Raw genomic sequence first — 24,617 nt, 5'->3', positions numbered from 1 at the left:
GATACAAATACATATCACCCCAGTTATGAACAATCTTGACATTCTCTGCGAATTCTTTTGGTCTTAAGAATTCCAGAAGAACCTTGGGGACTCGTGGATTGTTAGAACAAAGAAGAGTCCTTATCTTGGATGCAAAGTATTTATCAAACTTTAGAAAGCTTGCATCCTCTCTATCCCATGACAATACAGTACTCCATAATTGTACCGGCATCTTTTCTCCCTCCTTTTCTTTTACCAGGTCCATTCCACTGGCAAAATAATCTCCACCTTTGAAGAGGAAGAGGTGCATCAATAGTGAATACCACCCAAATGGCCTATCCACCTTCCCATTCTTTATCCCCATCAATCCTCCATGGATAGCATCAGCAATATAGGAGGCATAATCAAATGTAATAGCAAGAGAAGGATTCAGAATTTGAACAATCATTAACAAATAATGATTTGGCATATTAGATTCAGCATCCTCTCCTAGAACTTGGCAAAGTGCCCAGTACATCCCTTTTGCCCTTAAGGTAAACATACTTAGTGAAAAGGGCTCTTGTGTATTGGGCCCTACAACTGCTAACCCTCCCACTTTCAGAAAAAGTTCTTTGAGAGGCCCATTCCTGAGATGAGTCCTCTGTGCCCTATATACCTGAGTTAATTGTGTGAAGTTTATATGCTCCAAGAAATTGGTAAACTCACTAAGCCCAAACGCTTTTCTCAGCTCTTCTGCATTTATCTCCACGAGGGTTTTTCCATTCACATCCCGGATACACCTGGTAACTGAATCATAATTTAATGCCATCTGGGTTAACAAATCTGTATCCATGAACACCCCTAGGACTACCAATCTCCCAACATCTAATTCCCAAATTCTATTTTGAGGAGCAGGAGAATTCCTCATTCCAAAACCGATTTTAAATAACCCCAACCCAGACAACCCAACCTGTGGGTCTCTTAACCAATTACCCTTATCATACAATCCTTCTCCAATTCTCAGTCGGGGAGCCCTGGGTACTAATTCTTTGGCCTTAGATGCCTGGTTGGTTGACAGCATCAACTGCTCTAAGAAGTCATCACACACACTTCTTTCAAGATAATCAACTTTACCAGAAAATTCCCTTTTAGGAGCCATTTGCAATACAACCAGATAAAGATTACTTCTGAAACTATTTCTGTTATACGAGAACAGTTTCACGTATTACAACACAAGAACGGCTGCAAAATAAGAAAAAACCTGATGCTTGCTCGAAGAAATTCGCTCTGCAACCAATTCGCCTTCTCTGTATTTGTAAAAGATAACTCTGCGTTTGCCTCCTCTGCAAAATCCTTTTAAGAGGTATCCTTACTTGGTTGTTAGGAAATCAAATGCTTGTACTCTGGGCCTTAACTGTAACATTGATTCCGCATGCTTCGGCCGTCCCTTCAAAATCGAATTCATATGAGAATTCATATTTTAGCTCCAACGGGTCGCAGTCTTTCTGCAAGTGTCTCTCTGTGAATTTCATTTTGACGGCTTTGTCCTTAGTCTAAGTCCTATCTTTTTATTGGCCACATAATACCACGCGGCATCCGACTATTTGCTTAGAAAATCCCCTCACATTCTATTTTGATACTGGCTGAATGTCGCCCTTTATACTGTGGCGGGCCCGTGCCTTTCTCTTTTTGCCATGTCATCATCATGACACGTGGACGGCCGGTATTCATTCTCGCTATTTCGCAGCCTTAAAGGGTGAGCACTTAACCCTTGCGAAATAGCGCGGGCCGTTGGATTATCTTTCAAGTTAATCACTTTTTAATCCTTCGAACAGGTCCTCAGGAATGGTGGGCCCACTGAGTCATCAGTGACATCTGGCATCTAGTCATCCACTGTGCTGATTTGTCATTCTGTCATTTGCCGGAAGAAGAACCATGGGGCCCCACTTCAGTCTTGACAGGTCTACCTCAGAAATGGTGGGCCCACCGACACGCCATAGACACCTGGCTCTCTTGTCACCTTCGAAGCTGACCTGTCAACTTTTCATTTGTCGAACATACACTATAGGGACCCACAGCTGCCTTTTAGACCGCGTGTCATCAAGACACGTGGACGGTCCAGGTTAACTTTCGCTATTTCGCAGCCTTAAAATGTGAGCATCTTACCCTTGCGAAATAGCGCGAGCCGTTAGATCTTATCTCGACTCACTCGGCATTTAAACCCTGCAAGGAGCTTTCAAAAAAAAAGTGGGCCCACGGACACATCATGGACACCTGGCTTTCTGTCATCTTCGAAGCTGACCTGTCGACTTTTCATTCGCTGGAAGGAGCCACGGGGTCTCAATGAATTATAAGAGCTATCCCTGCCAGGTCACCTCCACCTGTGAGCTGACTCATCTTTGGGGCCCACTTTGATCCTTAATCTTAAAATGCTGACTGTGGCAGCCTGTGCCACGTGCTGCCCTCTAATACGCCAGAGAAGACCACGTAGAGGGGGCCCCACCTTCTTGACAGCCGCAACCTTCACTTCCTCCGCATGACACATGGACGGTTGATATTCATCCTCGCTATTTCGCAGCCTTAAAATGTGAGCACTTAGCCTTTGCGAAATAGCGCCAACCGTCGGATCTTTCCCCAAGTTGATTAGTGTTTACTGGGCCCGGCACTTTAGAAGGAAATAATAAAAGGCAAAAATTTTCAAATAATCAACATGACCGCCTAAGTAAATAGCAAGGGGGGACACTTCTTACGACCCCGCGACCCATGACTTAAGTGAAATAAAGTAACGTCGGAATAGAAACCAGGGGACTTAACACAAAAGATAAAGCCTAAAACTTAGAAAAACCTTAAACCCTCTAGGTTTAGAACAGAGTTGAGACACCTGGGGCCACACCCTACGAATATTTTCAAAGAACCATGGCCAATTATGGGAAAAGAACCCAATTTAAAAAACAATGATAACAAGACGATCATACTCAAGTGAACTTTCCATGTCATTGTTTGACAAGGATATTGTTTGGGATAAAGGAGTTAGATAGTGGGGAACCCACATATCAACCCACTCACTTGACTTGCACTGATCCCAATCACACCGAACATAACTCTGACAAAAACAAGCCAACGCTCATGTCCAAATGGTCCATGTACTTGCATCTGAGTTGAGAAATGAATGCATCTTTGAAGAATCTTTAATTGTTTGACAATCCCATCTATCTCCCACTGTTCCCTCCTCAACCAGCTAAAAGAATCTGTTCACTGCTGAATAGAGAACTTACCTCCATGTGACAATGTTGAACTACACCAATCAACAATAGAACGTGCATCAGAGAAATTTGCACCTAAAATCATCAATTGCTCCTTAACTAGAGCTCTCTTCAAACATGCACCTGCTCCATCATGGTGTCCCTTCCCATTCCCTACCTAAAAAAAAACACCAAATATGAGGTATATGTCTCTCTACATGCATTCTACTCAACCAATAAAACATACGGCCATTCTTGAATTGACCAGTATAGTTATCTGACCATATTATATGTCGGTCAATTACAATATCTTTCTCATGCAAGAACTCAAAAAAATTCTTGAAAGAATGTTGCACATACTCAGAGGAGTGTGATCTATCATCACTCATATAAAAATGATACTCCTTGATTATCTTCCTGTCCTCTTCTGTACTATCAGGAGCATGTCTATATGTAATGTGAACAAAAATAGCAATCTGGACTGAATTGCAGTACTGAGACTGCACCTCATTTTGTGGTTGCAATGTATAGTTCTATGCAAAATCAACCACTGATACAATAGTACCAATCAGGAAAGAGTTCTTACATATCCTAAACTGTTGATCGAACCACTGAGACCTATGGGTGTGCCTTACATACTTGTAGACAAGATTTTCCTTAAAATCCAAAATAAAATCAGCAAGACTCACTTCTCTTGAGACTAATTCGCATCTAGAACCTTCACCTCCACTCTTCAAAGTATATTTCACTATCTCATATCTTTTTTCTCAACATAATTCTTTCCAAACTCGTGTTCACTGTCCTCATGAAAACATGAAACAAACTTTGACAACCCACCACATTCTGAGCACTTCTCATTCAAACAATCATTTCTATAGAAATAGCAACCATCATCTCTAGGGCATATAAATAGATCTTGCAAGTCTCTTGATGATCTCGGAAATAGCATTGCACCACACTCCTACAACATCTCATTAGTATGCATCGTAGAATGAATATGACATAAAAGTTCATGCTACATTGAAAACTCCACATTGTACTTGCAACAAGTATTGCGAATCTTAAGAGGAACACAATAAAATGGTTTCAAAGATTCAAAGGCCCTTTGTGATATTTCCAAAGTTGGATGTACTTCACAAAAAAATTTGTACAACATTATTTGGCTTGATTCCAAGAAATGTTTGGGATGCAGTGTGCGATCTTGATTGTCGATTCTTAATTTCAAAACGTCCTTTAAATTGGGTGACACTCTAGAATTAGAGTGCCAAAATTGTTGAATCTCCTCCTTCACATTGTCAGTCAACTTTCTATCAACACATGGAAGCCTCCCACCAAAAGCCCATGTATCTTGTTGAAGGGGATCGTCAAGACTTTGTCTTCGTGCAAGTGCTCTATCCAAAGTTTTACGGTTTATGTTAAAATCAACACAAGTTTGTCTCATTTGATGAGCCTTCCTCAATTGATGGCTTACTAAGGAGGTTGTAATCACTCTTCGAGTGACTCTCTTATCTCTTTCTTTGGTATTCTTTCCAAAAGAATTGAGAGCATCAAATAGATTTTTTGCAATAATAGAATTTCTCTCCATCTTCTTGTTCATACAAATCTTCAATTTGTTTAGCAATGGTCTCATCTTTATCATCTTTAGCAATTGAAAAAAAAGTTGGCATTGCTCGGTCAATTTCTTATTGCTAAAATTTTGGTTGAAATGTTGTGTAGCCCACAACCGAACAGTTCTTGTTGACCTCTTGCCTTCAAGATTCACAATAATATTCTCATCGATTTCAAATAACCATTTTGGGGTTCTTGAAGGTCTTGGATTTGGAATTTGTCTTTCATCCATGAGAGGGTCTTCATTTCTAAAGTAATTAGGTGTTACATATGGTTCACTTGGTTGAGCAATTTCACCTTCAATGTCAAAGTTTTCCACATTTTCACCTATTATGTCAAAAATTTCCACATGTTGAGCATTTTCATTATCACTTTCAACATTTTCAACATTTTCAAAATTTTCACTTTCAAAATCTACATTTTCATTTTCAATAACTTGTGACGTATTTTCAAACTCAATTTCCTCTTCACTTGAAGTAACATTAGCAATATTTAACATACCTTGTCTTCTCCTCCTATGACATTCTCTATCTATTTCTCTATACACTTCAATTTGGTCATTTGAAAGTTTTCTTTTGTATTTAGACTTCCGACGACTACTACTCCCCAGTTACGTCCACACAGATGCTCCTAAATGATTGACAATGTAAGATTTGACTTTAAGAATCTCCCAAAAGCACAAATTTGTCTCAACCTGTCTAAAAACCCATGATCATCGACAGAAATAAGAATATGTAGACTATGGTCCATTGGAATCCACAAGATGGCCCACAAGGCTTTTTTTTATTTACAAACATTAGATATCTGATTTTAATGTATAAATTTGTGGTCCCAAAATATTTTCCCGTTGCCGCCTTTTTTTTAACTGTTGCCACATTAATGTCAATGGCATAAATTGGATATCTAATTTTATTAGTCATATTTTAGAGAGAGAGAGAGAGAGAGAGAGAGAGAGAGATTAGGGGAGAGATAGATATTAGGGGAGAGAGAGAGAGGAGGACATGGAGATAGAGAGATTAGGGAAGAGAGAGAGAAAGAGGAGGGGAGGGAGAGAGAGAGAGAGAGATTAGGGGTCATATGGTGTCCTAAGGGGTAATATTGTGTCCTAAGACCCCTTATGACACCATATGACCCATAACAACACAATTTAGTGTCTTAAGGGGTCATATGGTGTCCTACAAGCCCTTAGGACACCATATGACCCCTTAAGACACCATATTTGGTTGTTATGGGTCATATTGTGTCCTAATGGGTCATATTATGTCATATGACCCCTTTGAGACATCATATTACCCCTTAGGACACAATATGACCCCTTATGACACCATATTGGGTCGCTTTGGGTCATATGGTGTCCTAAGGGGTCATATTGTGTCCTACGACCCCTTAGGACACCATATGACACCTATGGACACCATATGACCCCTAAAGACACCATATGGTGTCATAAGGGGTGGTATGTTGTCCTTAGGGGTCAAATGGTGTCCCATGAACCCTTATGACCCCTTAGAACACCATATGACCTGTTATGACACCATATTGGGTTGTTATGGGTCCTATGGTGCCCTAAGGGGTCATTTTATGTCCTAAGACCCCTATGGAAACCATATGACCCCTAATGACACCATATGGTGTCATAAGGGGTCCTATGGTATTCATAGGGGTCATATTGTGTCGTACAACCCCTTAAGACACCATACGACCCCTTAAGATGCCATATTGGGTCATTCTGGGTCATATTGTGTCCTAATGGATCATATTGTGTCATATGACCCCTTTAAGACATCATATGACCCCTTAGGACACAATATGACCCCTATGGACACCATATGAACTCTAACAACACCATATGGTGTCATAAGGTGTCGTATGTTGTCCCTAGAGGTCATATGGTGTCCCATGAACCCTTATGACCCCATAGGACATGATACAACCTGTTATGACACCATATTGGGTTGCTTTGGGTCCTATGATGTCCTAACGGGTCATATTAAGTCCTACTACCCCTTAGGACACCATATGACCCCTAATGACACCATATGGTGTCATAAGGGGTCCTATGGTGTCCACAGTAGTCATATGGTGTCCTACGACCCCTTAGGACACCATATGACCCCTTAAGACACCATATTTTGTCGTTATGGGTCATATTATGTCCTAATGGGTCATATTGTGTCATATGACCCCTTTAAGACATCATATGACCCCTTAGGACACAATATGACATCTTATGACACCATATTGGGTCACTTTGGGCCATATGGTGTCCTAAGGGGTCATATTGTGTCCTACGACCCCTTAGGACACCATATGACCCATAACAACACAATTTGGTGTCTTAAGGGTCATATAGTGTCCTAGGACACCATATGATCCCTAAAAACACCATATGGTGTCATAAGGGGTCGTATGTTGTCCTTAGGGGTCATATGGTGTCCCATGAACCCTTATGACCCCTTAGAAAATGATACGACCCATTATGACACCATATTGGGTCACTTTGGGTCCTATGGTATCCTAAGGGGTCATATTATGTCCTATGACTGCTTAGGACACCATATGACCCCTAAAGACACCATATGGTGTCATTAGGGGTCCTATAGTGTCCATAGAAGTCATATGGTGTCCTATGACCCCTTAGGACACCATATGAACCCTTAAGACACTATATTTGGTTGTTATGGGTCATATTGTGTCCTAATGGGTCATTCTATGTCATATGACCCCTTTAAGATATCATATGACCCCTTAGGACACAATATGACCCCTTATGACACCATATTGGGTCGCTTTGGGTCATATGGTTTCGTAAGAGGTTATATTGTATTCTATGACCCCTTAGGACACCATATGTCCCATAACAACACAATTTGGTGTCTTAAGGGGTCATACGGTGTCTTAGGACACCTTATGACCCCTAACAACACCACATGGTGTCATAAGGGGTTGTATGTTGTCCTTAGGGGTCATATGGTGTCCCATGAACCCTTATGACCCCTTAGAACATGATACGACTTGTTATGACACCATATTGGGTCACTTTAAGTCCTATGGTGTCCTAAGGGGTCATATTATGTCCTATGACCCCTTAGGACACCATATGACCCTTAACGACACCATATGGTGTCATAAGGGGTCCTATAGTGTCCATAGCAGTCATCTGATATCCTATGACCCCTTAAGACACCATATGACCCCTTAAGACACCATATCTGGTTGTTATGGGTCATATTGTGTTCTAATGGGTCATATTGTGTCATATGACTCGTTTAAGACATCATATGACCCCTTAGTACACATTATGACCCCTTATGACACCATATTGGGTCATTTTGGGCCATATGGTGTCCTAAGGGGTCATATCATGTCCTATGACCCCTTTGGACACCATATGACCCATAACGACACAATTTGGTGTCTTAAGGGGTCATATGGTGTCCTAGGACACCATATGACCTCTATGGACACCATATGACCCCTAACGACACCATATGGTGTCATAAGGGGTGGTATGTTGTCCTTAGGGGTCAAATGATGTCCCATGAACCCTTATGACCCCTTAGGACACCATACAACTTGTTATGACACCATATTGGGTTGTTATGGGTCCTATGGTGCCCTAAGGGGTCATTTTATGTCCTAAGACCCCTATGGAAACCATATGATCCCTAACGACACCATATGGTGTCATAAGGGGTCCTATGGTATTCATAGGGGTCACATTGTGTCCTACAACCCCTTAGGACACCATACGACCCCTTAAGACGCCATATTGGGTCATTATGGGTCATATTGTGTCCTAATGGATCATATTGTGTCATATGACCCCTTTAAGACATCATATGACCTCTTAGGACACAATATGATCCCTATGGACACCATATGACCCCTAAATATGGTGTCATAAGGGGTCATATGTTGTCCTTAGGGGTCATATGGTGTCCCATGAACCCTTATGACCCCTTATGACACCATATGACCTGTTATGAGACCATATTATTGTTATGGGTCCTATGGTGTCCTAAGGGGTCATATTATGTCCTACGACCCCTTAGGATACCATATGACCCCTAACAACACCATATGGTGTCATAAGGGGTCCTATGGTGTCCATAGGGACATATGGTGTACTACAACCCCTTAAGACACCATATGACCCCTTAAGACACCATATGACCCATAACGACACAATTTGATGTTTTAATCTCTCTCTCTGTCCCTCTGTCTCTCTGTCTCTCTCTGTCTCTCTCCCCCTCTCCCCTAATCTCTCTCTCTCTCTCTCTCTCTCTCTCTCTCTCTCTATCCCTCCCTTCTCTCTCTCTCTCTCTCTCTCTCTCTCTCTCTCTCTCTCTCTCTCTCTCTCTCTCTCTCTCCCCCCCCCCCTCTCTCTCTCTCTCCCCACTTCCCCCTCTCCCTAATATCATATTCTAATTTATTTATAAATTAACATATTAAAATATTAATAAACATTAGATTAATTATGTGCAAATTTCGTTAGAGAATTTATTTATTAAAATCGGATATCTAATTTACGTTGTAAAATTTTCAAATTTAAAATTTCGGCTTGGGAATGCTTTGGTATTTGGCTTGGAAGTGACAAGCCTGGAAAGTCAACTGAAAAACCTTGTTTTTTGGTATTCCTTGATTTTCCAAACTTTACACTAGTGGCTGACAACTTTTTTTGTATCCAAAATTGATAAAACGAAAAGGGTTTTTTAAGGACGTTCCCAACTTTCCAACAATATAAGGCTTGTCTTATTTCGACTTTAATAAATAATATTATTTATTTTCTAATTGAATTCTAACAATAGTCCTAATTGATAGACTGATTGAAAAACACTCATAACTTTTAAATGGTATAACATTTTTTGAATCCAAAACATGCATCACATCCTATGCTTCGTCTACTATAGGTAAAAATTAAAAAAAAAAAAAATTCATAAGGTTTTGACCAGGTTAAGGTGGTTAGATATAAGAGTTTCTGAATTTCTGAAAAGTTGTAGTAAAAAATTCATAAATAATTATTTACTTTATAAAAAATTAAAAAAAATATGTGTCACATCTGGACATTAGTCTAATACTTATATTATAAATATTATAAAAAAATATAATGATTTGATTGTGATTAGGGTGGTCATACATATGTCTACTTCTTATTTTTTTCCTGAAATTTTAGTACCACTGCATTGAAATTTGAAATTTTCATCAAATAGGATTTTTTTTTTCCAAAAAACAACTAGTAGCTTAGAAACTAAATTCAATTTTCTATATATTCTCTTCTTACATATTTTAAAAATAATGTTCACAACTTATTCAAATTTTCATGTCAAGTTGCATAACTCTGATTTTCTAAAATTGCATTGCCACTTAAGGGCTTGTTTTGGCACACCATGATCTTGCACATACCTTGAAACTAGAAAAATCTCCCTTACACAAGGTACTTCATTTCTAGAACCAAACATCAAGATCCTAACACAAAAAACTCAATGACAAAAAGATCAATATGTTTGTTGGCTCATTTGGTCAAGTGAGTCTTATCTTTATTTTATTTATCTTCTATTGAATGTTCATATGTTGCTCGAGCACATCCACAATTTATTAGAGGAGCAATGATGGTTCAGGATCTTGTTTTTGTTTTTTGTTTATGGGACATTTTTATGAAATTTTGAGTCATAGTGTTTGAGGTGTCTGTGTTGGAAAATTCACTCTGTAAAGATACTATGCAAACCTAAGGTCATGGATAAATATGCTTGTGAGTGTTGCACATACCTTGACATTTAAGACACAAGGCTTCGAATGGATGAGAGAATTCCTTGTATGCAATGTGTTTGTTAACACAAAGGGATAGTATTGACACCTTGGGGAAAAGATATCCATTTTTCACATAATAAGGCTCTATGATGATATTATTGTACACTAGTGAAAGCACAATACAAGATAAAGACTAAGCTATCATCTATTTCAAACCAATCAGAGACTTGATATAAATCAATTATTTATCTCAACCACTAACTTTTCTTCACTTCTTATTAATTTATTTGTGTAGCTAACATTTCATCCATCAATTCTTATAGTCATGCTAGTTTTGTACCTTGATGCAAAAAACTAAGCACATCCTGCATGTTAGATCATAGGTAAATCATAGACATGAAGCATATCATTGCATTGCATATGACCATCAAAAATATGCATATGAAAAACACAAAAACATACCTATCATGTTATTATGCACACATAAACATGCTAAAATCATGATAGTACATACATGCATTAGGTTATGTTGGTAAACAAATTTGTCTCCCTTTATTTGTTTAATCTTTATGCATTATGGGTCGAGAAAAGAAAGACAAATTTTCTACCAAATTGTTGGAAAATCATTATATTGATTAACCTCTGAATTAAGGTACAACTCCCTCTAATAAATATTCAGTCAGCTCCAAATTACACACAATCAATAGAATGTTTCTCACCAGAAAGCACTAAAAGGTAATTGCATCCACCAGTCAATACAAAATGAATGCAAGCACTGATTAATATATAACTCTTTACATGAAGCCGACAAACTTCACATGTACACTAAAACAAAATGAAAAGCTCTTAAAGATGAAATTTGCCAATAGTTTTCTACACATATAGAAAGTATAACAACCCCTTCTTTGAAACAGATTTTCACAGAAACCAAACTTCAAATATCAAACACACAGATTTGAAATCAAAGATAAGTGTTAACAAGATTTTCATTCATTAATGATAATCCACTTTCTACATACACAAAGTGTTCAGCCAATTTTAAAGATAGTCTTGTCAAAAACTTAGTGAACCCCAATAAAGTCAATACAAAACATATATATAGGTCGCCAGACCAATAGTTTTTAAACCAAAGTAAAATTAACTCGAATGCATTAATAGAAAACTACCCTAACTACATAACCAAAATTTAAATGGACTAGACTCACTAGCAAACAACTACCATCAGTGCTAGTCATGTCATCTGCTCCATCTCGGTGTGAACACTCAAGTTGGTGTTTTGGACAGACACCATCACCGCCTTTGCCGCACTCCACTCTCGATGCACCTTCAAAAATTCTTGAATTATAGTTACATGTGGCAAACTAATGTGAATTACTCTTTGCTTCCAGAGCTCCTTCTTTCTCTTTACAATCTACATTTTGTCCCTGTGTGAGTCCAAGTGATCAAGACAAACTGTGAGCATTGATTCTTCTTTGGAAATCCTCATAAAATCACCCATGGCCAAGGGTTTTTCCACCTTGATTTGTTTAATGTGGCTGCTAAACTGGTTAATCATCTTTGCAGTATCTTCTAGAGTTTGGTCATCTTCTTTAAGCAATTAGACATCCACACAATGAAGATCCTTCTGCATGGTCATCCTTAAGGCTGTTAATTCACCATGCAAACTGGTTGATTCACTATGGCCCTGTTCAATAATCTGATTACACCACTCAATGCTCTGTTTGCAAATAAACATCACGTCTTCATTTAACCTTGGCACTTGCCTTTCAACAAGAAAATTCATCAGGCCATAACACTGAATGTCGCGCATCTATTTTGAAATCATTGCCCATTTAGCCTTCTCTTTCTTCCACGAGATTAAATCAGAATCTAATTCTTTGGTGACTGCATTAGCATCTTTAAACATTTGGACTAAATCTGTTATGTAATTGGTCCCTTGATGCATGATCGAGGTGAGCCATTCTAAGAAGACCTCAGCGATCATCCTGTTTCACTGAACTTCATCAAAGAATTTCTGATTACCAGGTGATTTCGGGGTAAATGGCCTTGAACTTTGGGACAATGGTAATGGGCTATTCTACAGTGCATGAATATACTGAGCCATTTGCATTAAATTCTGCTTTAACTCAGCCTTATCTCTTTTGTCTTTCCAAGTACGAGAGATAATTCATTTGGTTGAAGTCTCTAGGTGTTTCACATCCACGACTCTAGTTTTGACTCCCAAATCAACTCGTTCAATAGCATAGTCTGCTTCTAAAATAGTAACAACATCTTTGTCAGCCATGGGTTTAGCAATGTCTGTCATCTAATGCTTCGTATTTTCATCGAAACCAATCATAGCCTCCATTTTTAGCTTTTTGGGCTTCATGGACTTTCCTAGACATTTACTCACAGCATCCTCCATTGATACCAAAATAGGGACCACATTCCTTTTCTTGGTAATTGATTCACTGAACCACTTGGGTGAAAAATTTAGTTCCTTAGATGGCATGGGTGGAGATCCTGCTGAGGGTGGTGGTGTGGCATTGTCTACATGAGACCGGATATCAAGCGTCCTTGAATCCTAGAAAGTAGTATCTATGCCAGTTGAAACCTTGTCTATATCAGAAATAGGGGATGCCATATTGCACAATGTTTCCTCTGCATCCAGATCAAGAATGAGATGAGGAGCCAGTAGCTGAAAACACTTCTTAGACTTTGACCTGGTAACTCGACCCCCAATAGAAAGTTTAGCCTCAATGTCAATTTTCTTTTCTTTAATCTTTGCCTGCCTTTTTCCTGCAACAAAAATGAGAGTGTTAGTTAAAATAGAAGTTTTGCTTGCGGTATTCCTCTTCCCACTTTTTCTTCTTGAATTGGTTGCTCATGTCGGATGAAATCAGCAACTCCTAACCCAATTTTCTATCATGCAAATCACGTTGAAGGTGCATGTCTGAATACTATCCTCCATCTTTTTGCTCCAATCCACCTTTGGAAGAGGTTCCTTATGTATCTGCTTCATAAACTCATAATCAAGTATATCTTCATCATCAGTGGTGACACCTGAAGTATCCAATGGCAATTTCATGTCATGAATTTGTTTCAAGGTTAACCTGGACCAACTCCTTTTCCTTACTTCAAATTCATCCTGGCAACCCTCCCAATAATCCTCCAACTGAGGAACATGCTGATCAGGAACCATCTTCTTCACATATTGAGCAATGAAACCTTTACTATTAGAATTATCTCTTTTCAAAAAGTTCTTCAAATGAAACCTTTTAAATTCTAGCTCAAGATTCAGTGCATCAGAGACAGACCTGCAGTTGTAATGACCTAAATCAATGGGGAAAATGCTACTTGTGTCGGAGTCCTCACCATAATCATTTGTGACATATGCAAGCTGGCTGGAAATTTTCATCAAAATATAGGAGTCTAAAACATACTTGGGTAGCCTAAAGGGTTCACCTTTAAATCCTCCAACCCTTAGGTAAGTGAAGTGACTAAACTATGTAAAGAAACTGCCATAGATGTTGAAAAGTTCAACAGCTTCTGCGGACATCCTTCTATGTAAGTTACCTTGCAATTCAAAGGTCAACCTCCCAATGAAAATATCATTCCAATGGAGATAATCATCAACATGCCCTTTTAAAGTCAAATTAGGATGATACTCATAAATTCTTATGCCTTGAACCCATTTTGCATGGGACAATCCAGACCATTCTCTCACATAGGCAAGCATATATAACAGGTAGGAAGACATAAAAAATAGGCATTCCAAGATAATTACTCAAACCTTCATGTAACCTTTCTGCAATAACAGTTCCCTAGTCGATGAACCAATTTTTATCTAGAGTGACCTGGATGAAGAAATACATCCAATCCATCCAAAAGAAAGAGTGGGAATTACCCTTTACTCTGCTTAACAATATTACCAAGTCTCAGATTGAGGGAATTAAATGCTCACGGGTTAGAGGTCTCGGCAACCTTGAGCCTCCTTTTTGGAATCTTAGAAGCCAATTTTGTGTAATAACAGTTCTGTAATACTACTTTTACTCAGAGAAAATTCCATAGGATTTCCCAACCGTCCAATCTTCATAGGGTTCGTTGTGTGGGATACCCATGGCTGCCATTACTGTCTGTCTATCAATGGATAACAAAACCTCATCATTGTTTTTCCTTATGCATCTATTACCCTTGTCATAATGATTCATACATTCTAAAACTAATTTAGGGCAAGGAGCAGCTGTGGGAAATTCGGCTGCTTCTAATAATCCGCTCTGTGCAATATCTCTCATCATAGGATCTGTGGCTGGGTTCCTTACTCTTTCTAGAAAAACATCTAAATCTAGTTGAACTAATGTTGTGTCACCTAATTCTGGTAAAGAGCTTACAAGGGAAGATGAGTTCACTAATTTGGGCAAAGTAGGCCTCATGCTTAGCTCGTGATTTTTCCCAATTACCCCAGGCAAAGAAGGAAAGGGAAAACAGAAACAAACAGCTTACAAAATACCCAGATCTTTTAAAGCAAACTGCAACAATTGAGAAAGTTGTTGAACATACCTTCCTCTGACATCTATAAATCCCTATCACAGTCTATTTCTCCTGCTCCTAAAACTTCTTCTCAAAACTTTCCAAAGAAAATGATAATCTCGACATGACAACTACTTTGTTTTAAAGTCGAGAAAATCTTACCCATCATTATCAAAAACTGTCTTCATTACTCTTCATTCATGTGACCTTACTTTGAAATAATTGCACTACAGCATGCTTTAAATGCTAAGTCACTTCACTTATGACACTACGGATCTTCACACATACTTGCTATAAATGACAGATTTCAAATCATTGAAGAAGGAATATTCCTCCCCTCTATGGCGTGACAAGTCACATGTCTCCCAAGAAGCCTATACATCAAACTCTGAACTTTGCGAAACAATCGCAACACAACATTAACATGACAAATCTTAAACCTTGAACCTAAAAGGTTCAAGTTCAAGGTTCAAAGAATGCAAAATGTCGACAAGGACTAGTAAAGACTTAAAACTGTGTGGAAGAACAAGACATTCAAAACAACGCTCATTGAACTTTGAACCTTGAACCAAAAGGTTGAAGTTCAAGGTTCAAGTTCAATGCAGTGAAACTTAAACAACATAATAATGGCCGAGTTACATGAGGAAGGTTAAGGAAATGACTTGACCAACGGATTAGACGGGCATTACTTCAAACACGGACACATATGGAATGGAAATTTCTCTATGGGCCCAATAGGTTACCATGCATAAACATTATAATAATCAATATTATAAGCATCCATAGAAAGATAAAAATATGTATCCATTTAATTAAGAACTCTTGAATCATCACATCATATGTGCATCTCATGTAGCATTGACATCATAGTACATATACATCTACATCATATAGGCATCATAATAAATCACATCATAATCAACATGCATCAACTACAAGCAACATCATAATACATACATCAACATCACGTAAGCATAAAATAATCCATCACATCATAAGAATCATATAAAAAAACAACATGCATATCATATAATCGCTACCAAAAAATGCATATCATATATGTAACATACTATTATTTTTTAATTATTAAAATAATGCGACCATAAATATTATTCTTAATTTAAATTATTAATGAACATTTGATTTGAGATAGTATTGTATTGATTACATAATTTGATTATGAACATTTAAGAACACACATGTATACTTGTGTAAACCATACAAGAATTCTATCATATGAATGACTATTTTATATTCAATTGAAAATGAGTTACAACAATAAAAATATATGTGTACAAGTACGATGAATATACATATACACATATATGTATAGGATAGCAACCATCATAAGTAATTGATTATGAGAATAATGATATAGAACGAAATCACGTATAATAAACCTTTGAAATATCATGCAACTTAGCTTATCATAAATGATAAATGCATTAGACTTATACTCTTATTCAAACATAATAATAACATTGATCAATGTACCATGAAGTAATAAATAATTACTTATATCTTTTAAATAAAGAAGGATGATACTTTGATATAGAAACAAAATTTTATTAAAAAATAATCCCTTTCAAAGGCAGTAACAACTCACATACATCATCATGGATGATCAATCAGACATTGAAAACGCCTAACAAGGGAAAATGAAGTAAGGAAAAATGTTTCATTTATTATTATTTTTATTAAGAAGTGAAGCCACTACTAAGGATGAGCAAGAGAAATTAGAATGAAATTCATATTGTTGTAGAATTTTTTTTTTCAATATTGAATCTACTAGGTTGTATCAAAACCTAAAAGGGTGAAGTAAGCGTTTATTATTAAGAGGATATAGAGTTGTAAGGGAAATTATTCAAAATCTCCTTAAGGTAATCATGTAGGTGTCTTGGTTAGGAAGAGGGAATGGAATTATAAATCAATATCTATTTGATGGAAGACTACTAATATGTATACAGGTAAGGTTAGATCCCAAGTTGAAATCCCTAGCACATCTACTACTACCATTGGTTGGATCCCAAGTTGACATTTCTAGCATAGCTCCACTATATATATTTCAACTTCAAGATATATTTCATCAAATAGATTGAGAAGATATCCTTAAGTTCAACATGTGGAAAATATAGAATATTTAGAGGGAGTCATAAGTGACCTACAAAAAAAGTTTTCACATGTACAAGGGGACATATCACAACCATTAGGGCAAAAAATTAAGATATCGGTAGATGGACTCATAAAAAAGAATACAAAAGAAAGCAACCACACTACAACAAAACATCACGATGAAGCTTAAAAAGGTCACAATGGATGAATAAAGAAAGTGTGCAGCAACTCACACCTTGTTGGAATTAAATATTTGCACACTTAAGAACATCGAAAGTGATGTTAATTATATTTATTAGTTATGCCTATAGTGTCTATGTTTGATTAAAAATGTCAAAGGTCGAATAGATAAATTGAAGAACATATCCTCTAAGTAAATACCACTTATGATTCTCTAAAAGATATGTATAAAAAGATAAGGGAACAATTGGAAACCCTACATGTTTAGATACAAAAGATTCAAGATCAATGTGAAAAAATTAAGGGCAAATTCAAACAATCGAGGGAAGTGGTAAATCTATTATTATCCCATCTAACTTGTGTCATCCACGATGCAAAACATGTGGTACAAAAAAATTAGATCCCCACAACCATACTAAAAGAAAAAAAAATTGACACAAATTAACACCCAAATTCATCTCCTACAACAAGACAAAAACTAGTGTGATAGTACAATCCTACAATTGAAGGAGATATTCAAGAATATTTTTCTACCTAAATAAATCAATTTACATGTCTTGAGGACAAGGTTCAATCTTGAAATGGGGGATTATTTTGGTAGAGTAAGTGGTAGAATGGAGTTACAAGATAGTAGTAGCACAAAGAGGGTGTGAAGCACATGGTTGAATATGTCTCACAAGAAAAGGTGCATTTTTTAAGGGACATTTCCTAAACAAATCATATTTATAGATATATATTGGAAGTAAGATGTATGAGATAATAAGGACATAATTGAAGCTAGAATGTACTTTTTTATAAGTATTTATCTATAATTCATGTTGATGGTTTAGTATATATACCTCATTATAACAAAGGCTCTAATCCTTCTACAACTCATAAAGAATACATTTTATTGCTACACTTGTGATTATGGCGTATGGGTTGGATATGTTGGCATGAGTTCTAATGGTTTTAATAACTTTATAGGTGTGGATGATGTCTTAATATTTGTTGCAATTACTATTTCTAATCATGTGGGTTTTTTTCATGGTAACAACTTGAGATTTTTTATCACTTGGATTTGGTTTTTATATTCTTTGCATTGGTACATCTTCACCTTAGGTTGTTCATTTTCTTCCATAGTCTTGATATTGTGGTCAAATTGGACGTTATTAAAGATATATTGTATTCTAGATTCACGTGAATTTATAGATGGCTATGATGATTTATTTCATTGATTGAGCTTAATCTAATGTATATAACCATAGGGATAATTTTAGAAAAATAGTGTTGTACACATTCCACAAGAAAATAATCATTTTGATTATGTAAAATAAACATTTATTTGTGATCTGCATCTTTAGGGATCTTGTTAACCACATTAAATATTTATTTAGATCCACTTGCAAAGTTGTGTGTAATATTGATTAAATATTTTAGGTGTGTGTTGTGTAGACGTATAAAAATGACCATATTCCTAAATGAATATTTTATGTTCATTTCTCTATTTAATTAAATCACCCACATTCCTCTATTTAAATTACGTAAATTACTCAATTTATTTAAATTAAATTCACTAGGCCTCTTTTGACATTTAATGAATAAATCATTTTATTCAATTAAATCCCTTCTATCCACTTTTATTTAAATTCAAATTTAATTAAATAGTTTACCCTAAATTGATTAAATCTAATTTATTTGATTTACCCAAATTACAACCAAATTGAATTAAATTCATTTTATTCAATTAAATCATATTATCCCTCCACCCACTTGCAAAATCCTACACCTCCCACTTGCTTCCTAAACCCTATTCCTAACCCCTTCTAGACTCTTCTAATCACTTCTAAATTAACCTAATCCATTTCCTAAACTTTGTCACATCCCTAACACAAAGGGAAGTCACTTCTCAAACCCTCAAAGTTTTTGAAAACCCTTAAAGGCTTCAACCACTTAACTTTGAAAGTCTCCCAAACCATTAATGGTTCACTCAACCCTCTAGCATGATTAAAGAATTTCCCTAAACTCAACCTCCATGTAACCCAAGGGTCTCATCAAGCATTTATTTCTTTGACCATGGTTATCCTTAATCTTTTGCACAAGAGTTTATCCTTTGGGTAAAAGCTTTATCCAATGGATAACCCTAACTTAACCATAACCCTTACCCCCTAAGATAACCATGAGGTCTTCTCAAGCATTTAATGCTTCTTACAACTCCTCTAAACCAACCTTATGTTGACATTTGTCACCATTTCATTGGTGCCAATTGCAAACATGGATTCCCAACTTTCAAACTTAGCCCTTGATTAACTCTTTTAATCTTGACCATCCATTGCCCTATTTTTGTTATAAATAGAGCTCTCATTCCTCCATTTTCATCATCCAAGTCTTTAGCATCACACTTACACTCAAATCCATGCAAGTTTTAATATATCATTTTGTGCTCATCATTTAGCCTCTCTTTTCAATAGGAATTAATCTAAATATGCATGTTTAGAGTATTTTCCTTTTCATTTAACTTAATCATAGACTAGTATAGCATGCTAGGATAGTCTTGTTACTAATATTGTCGTCTTATAACTAGTTTATTGCATTTATAGGATCATGTATAACTTAGGATTCATTTCATCTTAAAATCAACAAAAGCATCCCTCATTCTTGCATTTGTCATCCCTAAACCACTTTGCTCAGTGATTTGAGAGCAAAGACATTGGTTTGAGGGACCTTGTGAGATAGAGAACCATGGAACCAACCTTGGGAAGCTGAGCCATACTTCATGACTCCATAGCTTGCACCAAGAAGTCCTGTGGGTGTGTGAGCAAAGCCTCTTTGAGCTCCGTTTTCCACATACTGAGCTCTATCGACCCGCTTTTCTTGCATGCATTTCTGGCACCCACCATGGGGCCTGATCCCATATATCAAATCAGTTTTTGAATTTAACCACTTTTGCAGGTCCGCGGGAAACAAGAATCAACGCGTGGGAAACATTTCCTAGCGCATCCAGTTAACAGTATAGCACATCTCATTTTCTGTTTGGCGCATGGGGTTCATCATCTAGCGCGTGACATCCCTAGTTTAGTGCATAGTTCTCACTAACATTTTCTTGTAGGTCTTGGCGTGGGAGAAAAATAGAACAGCGCATCATAAATACAGAACAAAGCATCAAAAATACAAAATAGCGCATTAGGGAAATAGAGTAGTGCATCACAACCATCTTGTAGTGCGTATAGTCTATTCTGTAGTGCATCATAGATAGAAAACAGAGAGCTAATTTGTAACAAAAATTAAAATTTAGACTTGTAGAAGTCCACAAAATTCATCTTTTTGCTAACTCACTGACTGGTTTTTTTTTTTTTTGCAAGTTACTAACATTTTGATTGTAAGTTTTAAATCTATTTAAGGTAGAATTAAAGTAGTTTAAATTTTTACTAACTTTTTTAAGCTAGGCAAAATTCAAATTTCTTTTTTTCCTTGTTTAAAGTAAAACTGAACTCACTTTTATTCTGGGCAAGTAAAACGAACAACAATAAAAAAATTTCTTGCTTTTCTAGGAGAAAATTTATCAATTTGGACTCTAAAAAGAACAATTTTCATTTTGCAAAAAGGCCTAAAAAGAATTTCACCATCCTTTGGTGCATAAAAGGATCCACCTTTAAATTTGGGCAAAGTAAAGAATCACACCAAGTCACAAAAGTCAGTTACTAAATCAAAGTTTTGCTTTGTTGACCAGGTTCTTTTCCTAGATTAGATAATCCCTGATTTGAGGAAATAAAATAAACACCATGTTTTTGTAGAGCAGCATCTCCATATAGATCTTAGAAAATCACTGAATTGGCAGGATAAAAAGAACAACTTGATTGCTTTGTCTCGAAAGTAGAAGGTATATGTTCTCCCCTTAACTGTGTGATCAAAAAACCAGACTACTCTTATGCTTTTAGTATTTCAAGTAAATAAAACCCTTTAGCAGGCCTACCTTCCTGAGGGGTTGAAATTAACTCTTAAAGCCATTTATGGCTGGTGTGAAGGGAATGACCTAAGAGGGAAACGACTTTGATGCCAAGTGTTCCAACCCACTATAATCAAAATTGAAAAATGATGAAAGAATTTTCAATGGTTGCATGTAGCGATTAGTCTTCCCCCAGTATCCTCGAGATATGTAAAGCCTTTATTCTAAAGGTTGGGAAGCCTCCTGAGGGAGTTTATCACTGATGGCCGAATAGGAAGCCTGATTACGAACCTTAGAAATAACAACCTTGAGCCGAGTCAGTAACCAGACATTTGTAAATATCATAGTGCAAGGGTGGGGAAGAATCCACCCCCAAGATCGCTCACCATATATCTCCCAAAATAACTACTCAATTGTGAAGCAATTCACTTTGAGTTAATTTCTAGCAAAAGGAAAAAAAATGGGTGCCCTCTAGTGGGTGACATGGTTGTTTGAGCTGACGGAGTATCGAGACTAGTGGGCTATGGTATTACTTATAACCCTTGAATAAAGAGTCTTTGTGGAAGTGTATTTATTGTAACCAAACCTATTAAAACATTGGGGATTTGAACACATCCTCGTAGAATATACACTTACTGTTTAGATTAGGCAAAAAATGGCTATGTATTTTGTGCTGTGTTTGCATTTGTTACTTCAGAAAATCATCCATCAAAATTGAAAACCTAAGACAAAACACCAAAATCACAGAAAAAAGTCAAAATAGGGCAGTTTAGCGCATAAGAGCAACTTCTTAGCACTTCAGAACCATAATTTAGCGCATCAAATCCTATCTTTAGCACGTCAAGTATTCATAGTAGTGCTTCATCGAAATCTAGAAATAGTTAGAGACAGTTAGCACGTACGAAAAACAACCTAGCATGTTGAAGCATCAACTTAGCGCGTAGGAGTCAAAAATCAACGCATCAGGTTTATTAGTTAGCACGTGAAAGGCCCATATTAGCGCATGATCTTTTAAGCAAAACATAAAACCAAATAAGCAGTCTAAAATAGTTAACGCGTAGCTAGGGGCAACCTAGCGCGTATGGTCTTTTCCTTAGCATGTGAAGAAATTTCTATAGCGTATTCGGTATCTGTTTTAGTGCGTGATCAAACCCAGAAAAACAGTGGGCAAAACAGTGGAAAATTTTGAAAATTTTGAAAACAATTTTGAGAGCATCCTTTCATCAGCTTCATCTTCATCAAACTAGAGTATCAAAAACAAAGCGTTAAAAACTATCTCTTAAGCAAATTTCATGTCAAAACAAAAGTTGTCCAGAATCCAAAACTGATCGCACGATAAACATATCTATCCTATCAAAATCAGGAAACATCATCGCAAGTGACGAATAGGTCATTTATTATCTCACAGATTATATCTCAAAAACACTTGTTCAAAATCTTAGGTTGTCAAATCAAGTTTCCATATTGGGAGACTTTATTCATACCATTTGACACACTTTGTCATGAGGGGGCATCTAAACCTTCACTTTGATAAAGTAAACTTGAGTTTCCAAAATAAGATCAAATAAATCCAAAACAAACCAAAGGAAACCATTGAATCACTTATGCATGACTAATCCCCATATTCTAAGAAGAAAGAATATTTATCGTAACACCACGTTGAAGAAACAACAACCAAGTTTTTCCAAATTTGTCAAAAGAAATAAATTTTTATGCATCAATCGTCAACTCTTCAAATCTCATTGAACATTCCTTCATCAAATCAAACTTTATATCCAGAACAAATCCAACGAATTTGACAAAGAGCCTCTGAAGACTAGGGCATATTGTCAGAAATCCGCATTCAGTCAAATCATAAACCGTGGAGGAAAGATCAATCTGGCATTCTTTCCCGATGAGTGCATCACTTACAACACACCTCGATTTGAACCACCAACCTCAGAGCAACATATCAAAGAGGATTTTGTCCCCTTTGTCACATAAAGCTTCTACTAAAATGCCTATCACTTGCTCTCAACAAAACAAACAAAGCAAGGCACAAGCAGAATCCAATATGAATCGGAGGTTATCAAATCCTTTTGAAGGTCCACATCTAGACGATACTGAAATTTATGAAGAACTTCTTCAGGAATGCCAAGAAAGTGCTTCAATCCAAAAACTTGTGGAAAGACTCATGGAAAATGACAAGGAAAAATAATTTCTCATGCTCACAAGAAAAGTAGTTAAACTCCCTGTTGACTTTGACATAGACATGTTTAGAATGAGATCTCAACATTATGAATATCAAGAATGACAACGAGAAGGGGAAGCACGCGACCCTGAACAAAACATACCGGAACAACATACACTAGGGCAAAACATCCTTGAGCAACACATCCCCGAGCAAAACATACCATTCCATACACCATTTCAACCCAGGATTAATGCAAGGGAAGAACTCTTCCCTCGGCAAAACAATTCGCCTTTGGTTGCCCTTACTCAACAAATGCAAATGTTACAAAGACAAATGCAAGACATGCAACAAGGGACAACAGTACGGTATTCACTAAATGAAATTTGTCCTTATCCATTCGATAGAAGGTTGCACATGATCCCTTTTCCTCTAAATTTAGACGTGCCTAAATTTGACAAGTACGATGGGAAAAGTGATCCCCGTGATCATGTTAGAGAATTTTGTACCATGAGTCTTAAATTTGCTCATGATGACACCTATCTGATGAGGTTATTCCCAAGAAGTTTGGGAGGGAAAACAATGGAATGGTTATCCAATATCACACCTCCTGTCAGATCATTTGATGAACTGGTCAACAAATTCATAACATAATATTCCTATAACATTCAACATGCTATAACCATGCTAGACATCTGCAACACCAAACAGAAAAACAATGAAACATTCATGGTATTCCTTCAATGTTGGCGACATATGGTTTCATGATATCCTCAAGATATTCCTGAAAAAGAGAAAATGGAAATTTTCATCGACAACTTGAATGGTGAGATGAGTTACAGGCTCAAACTCCAATGCATATCGTCTTTCGCTAAACTGATTGAAAATGACATTCAAGTAGAAGAAGCATGTGTCGAGAAAGGAACGCTCAAATTCTTCAAAGAAGGAACAAGTTCATCAAACTACAATAATCAAAATAACAACAACTTAGACAAATCTAGATTCTGGACTCGAAAGAAAAACAATGGAAATGAAGGCGGCAATGAATCACATGATCCAAAATCTAAATAGCCAGTGCTTGCATTATCAGGAAATCCTCAAGCTACAAAGAACCCCAAAGGTGCTAACCCAGACGCTAACACATACGTAGCGAACACCAATC

The sequence above is a fragment of the Cryptomeria japonica genome, chromosome 10, assembly GCF_030272615.1.
Source record: "Cryptomeria japonica chromosome 10, Sugi_1.0, whole genome shotgun sequence".
NCBI classification, from domain to species: Eukaryota; Viridiplantae; Streptophyta; class Pinopsida; order Cupressales; family Cupressaceae; genus Cryptomeria; species Cryptomeria japonica.
The sequence above is the reverse complement of the archived record's forward strand: the minus strand, read 5'-3'. Positions refer to the sequence as shown.